The sequence below is a fragment of the Vespula pensylvanica genome, chromosome 5, assembly GCF_014466175.1.
Source record: "Vespula pensylvanica isolate Volc-1 chromosome 5, ASM1446617v1, whole genome shotgun sequence".
NCBI lineage: Eukaryota > Metazoa > Arthropoda > Insecta > Hymenoptera > Vespidae > Vespula > Vespula pensylvanica.
Window position 1 is genome coordinate 2,380,038 of NC_057689.1, and position 4,654 is coordinate 2,384,691.

Genomic DNA, 4,654 nt, shown 5'->3' on the forward strand with positions numbered 1-4,654 from the left:
ATAAACGATATTCCTTTCTCCTTCCTCTCTTCTTTTCTCCTACGTTCGTTCTCTATCAACTCTAACGGAGAAAAAGGATGATTAAGGTTTTTGATGACGAGGAATAAAAAGAAAAGAAAAAAAAAAGAAAAAAAAAAAAACATACACAAAGCAAACCTTGTCACTCTTTTATCGTACGTTATTCGATCGTTGAAGACGATGAATTTAAATTGAATTAAAAAGTAATTTCTATAATCAAGTACGAACATTGTTTTGAATACTAATAGATTTTAAAATAAAAAAATAAAGTTTACTAAAGAGGATCGAGAGATCTTTTTTCGTTCACAATTATGTCCTCCATTTTTTATCCTCTTTTTTTTTTTTTTTTACTAATGAAAAAAGATGATCGGGGATTGATAACGGAAGAATGAGGAAAAAGAAAGAAGATAAGAAAAAGAAAAGAAAAAAGAAAAAGAAAAAAGAAAAAAATTCATATAAAGTAAACCTTGCCACTTTTTTACCACGACAAATCGTAATTGACAGCGGTAATTCTAAATAACGATACTAGACGGATTAAAATTGTAGACAGATTAAAATGAAAAAAAAAAAAAAAAAAAAAAAAAGACAGAAGAAAAAGAAAAAAAGAAGATCGAGAGATCAATTGATCAAACTTATTTCTTCCTTTCATTGATCATTAAATCTTGTAAAGTGTATGTTGTATAACACGCTATTTGATCGATCAATCTCGTTTATATTAAATTATTCGATCTAAACGATTAATCTCGATTATAGTAAATTGTTCCATTTAAATCATCCAAACGAATCAAGTAGGAATTGTTTAAAGTTGAATTTTTTTTAAATTTCTTTTTATTTATTTATTTATTTATTTATTTTTTGATACATACTTACCTCCCGTTGTAACAATATAGTCCAGAACGCAGAACGATGATTCTTTTCGGAATATTTTCAGATACTATAGTTTAAGAACGGTTCAAACAGAGAAAGATTCCTTTCCTCGTGTTAGAAATCCCCCTCCTAATTCAATCCACTTTGTACTTACGAGGAGTCTCGTCGGTAGACAGTGAGAAAAGATAGAATAAGAGAGACACTTTACTTTCAGGTAACACACGTTTTCCTCGATGTCACTCTCCTTCTCCCTTCTATCTTCTCTAGATCTTCAGTATTCACCCCCTCGACCCTTATACCCCATCCCCCATATTCCCATCTATCCTCTATAATTCCTCTCTACTATTTCAATTCCAACGTAGCATCTTGAATCAAAAAAAATGTCAAGCGATTTGCGACAAATAATTCTTTCACCGTACGACTATAAACTCTTATCTATGAAATAATTAATTAACGGTAGGGTAATAATTGCCAGATTAAAATAATGTTGTCAGAAGTCAATTTAGAATAATAATTTATAAATAGTTTCTTGAAGGTTCTTATAATTATCATTCGATCGTATTTAAAACGTCGAATATAATTTTCTATCTCTATTTATAGATTTTGCATCTATATTTAATTATATTAATGATCCTTTTCTTTCTATTTCTATCTTTCTCTCTTTCTTTCTTTCATTCTTTCTTTTTCTTTCTCTTTCATTTTGTCTTTCTTTTTTTTTATTTTTGTATCATCGAACATGTTCACACAGTCATACCTGTTTAAAGTCAAATTTTATATATTAATATTTTTATATATTTATTATTTAAATATATCTATATATTATTGAACTCAAGAACATATCTGTCAAATGTCGATCGAAAGATAGATCTTTGAAGAATTATTGAAAAAAAAAAAATTGAAATAAAATCTGATCTGTCGTTTACAATTATCGGATTAATGCGATCACGAATAGAAACTTACGACAATGAACCTTGTTAAACCAAAGAGAAAAAAAAAAGAAAAAAAAAAAAAGAAATCAAGTTTTTTTCTTTTCCCTTTTTTTCTTCTCTCTCTCTCTCTCTCTCTCTCTCTCTCTCTCTCTCTCTCTCTCTCTCTCTCTTTCTCTCTCTTTCTATGGAAATAACGAGGAAGGAATAAAAGAATTCGCGGCAAAGGGTCGTAAAACGATTTCGCGTTATTCCCAGAACTTGCCATGGAGCTTGAACACTACTTATATATACATATACACATAAACATATATATATATATATATATATATATACTTCACTTTTATATTCGAGATCATAGGTATCGATCGGTAAAAGAAAATTACTGAAGGTGCAACTTCTTTTACATCGGTTTGTGAGGAACACGCCCTTGTGCGTCGTTCTATCGCAAATGACACGCACGACTTCCTTCTTTCATCCTACTATTCAAGCGTATCGATTGCAACAATGAAAGAACGAACGAACGAACGAACGAACGATCGAACGAACGAACGAACGAACGAATGTACGTTCCTAAAGACACGTCGCGTATTCGTACATATACGTAAATGCATACATGAATAAAAAATAAATACATAGTTGCACAGAGAAAACGAGGAAGAGCATGCAAAACAATTTGCGCCGTTAAAGTCGATTCGTTCAAAAATAGTAGCTAATTAATTCGTTGGAGACGTCAACAACTCCGATGCATTTTATCACCTATATATGATTAGATCGAGATTAGATATCTTTCCCTTTACGAAAACAGATATTTTTTGAAGAGTGGTTATTTGAGAAATAGAAAAAAAAAAGAAAGGAAGAGATGAAATTTAAATTAATATTATTATTATTTTTTTTTACTTTCCTATCTTTTTTCTTTATATATATATATATATATATATATATATATATATATATAAACATACCTGCGAATGAACTTTGAAAAAAGTAATCATTATTTCGTTGACGCGGTTGGTTCACGTAAGTTTATGTAGCACGTGTTGGCCGATTAGATGGCGTGTAATTTAATTTCACATTCGTTTCGTATTGGGTTTTCTTTTCAGAGCTGTTATTTTTTTTCTTTTTTTTTTCTTTTTTTTTTCTTTTTTTCTTTTCTTCGTATATACAACATTACACGTAAGGTACATAACATCACATTGTTCGTTATAATCAATAGTTTACGATTAATCTTATCTTAGGTCCTTCATCATCATTATCATTACCATCATCATCATCATCATCATCATCATCATCATCATCATCATTATCATCATCTTCATTATAATCATAAGCATCATCATAATCATCGTCATCATCATCTGCACTTATATACCTCGACTGCTATAATTAATTACGTACGTCTCGGCGACGTGATTATTATTCTCTCTCTCTCTCTCTCTCTCTCTCTCTCTCCCTTTCTCACACACACACTCTCTCTCTCTCCCTTTCTCTCTCTCTTTCTCTCTGTTTCTATTTCTTTCTTTCTTTACGACGATGCAAATTCGTAAAGGAGTTAGCAAGGAAACACACGAGGCGAGTTACCTCGCTACGTTATTTGTATAACATATATATACGTATGGTATATCGTATGACCGATTAGATTATGCGCAACGCGTGCACGTAGAAATGCAAAACCGATAGATTATATTTTTATTTATTTACATTGGTGTGCCATGAAAATTTTATCCGCCGAGTTACGCCGAATAAAATATTCGAAATTTTTGTTTATTTAAGTTTCACGCGAATTATCAATATTACGCACGAGCACACAATAAAGATATTTTCTTCTATCGTACAAGAGTAAATTCGTAATTACATCTACAATACTAATATATACACCGGATATGTCCAGTCGACATTTCGATCATTTCATCTGTTTCTTTCTCTCTCTCTCTCTCTCTCTCCTTCTCTTTTTTCTTTCTTTCTCTCTCAGAAATAATAAGAGAGAGAGAGAGAGAGAGAGAGAGAGAGAGAGAGAGAGAGAGAGAAAGAGAGATAAAATTGATACAGGAATAATTGCATTTCTTTCATTGAATCAATGTCTACGAATCGATTGAGATCGACAACTCGAATTTCTTTTCTATTTTGATCGAAGACTATGATTCTCTCTCTCTCTCTCTTTCTTTCTCTTTCTTTCTCTTTCTTCTTCTCTAATAGTATCGAATAAGCCGATAAGGAGTTATTACGGTAAGATCATTAGACAGGTCGGACCAATTATCTATGTTATCTGGAAATAGAATTTCCCAGATAAAAAAGCGTTAAAAAAGTCCGCACATCTCGAGTTTCACGCGAACTCTCTCTCTCTCTCTCTCTCTCTCTCTCTCTATATATATATATATATATATATATATATATATATATATATGTATGTATGTATGTATAGAGAGAACCGTCTCGATAATATACAGATAAATTAAGTTAAAGCCGTGAAGAGCGTTCTCCCAATTCTTCATCCCCTTTTCATCTTCTTCATCCACCTCATATTCTCCCTTTTCTTTTACGAGTCGTCGAAGAAATAAACAATTTTTTCTTTGTTTTCTTTTTAACGAGCACCCAATAGAATCACATACACGTAATATAATCCACGTGTATCTAGAAAGAGCACGTACATATCTTCTCGGAAGTATAAAAATTGTTACTACTTATTTCTTCTTCGATCGTGAGAATCGTTGAATTTGAAGGAAGAAAGAAAAAAAAAAAAAACGAAGAAAATGAAAAAGAGAAAAATAAAAACGAAAGAAAAGAAAAAAGAGTTAACACGATATCGACGAGATAAAGTGGAGGTTCTGCGAAAGCGAGAGAAT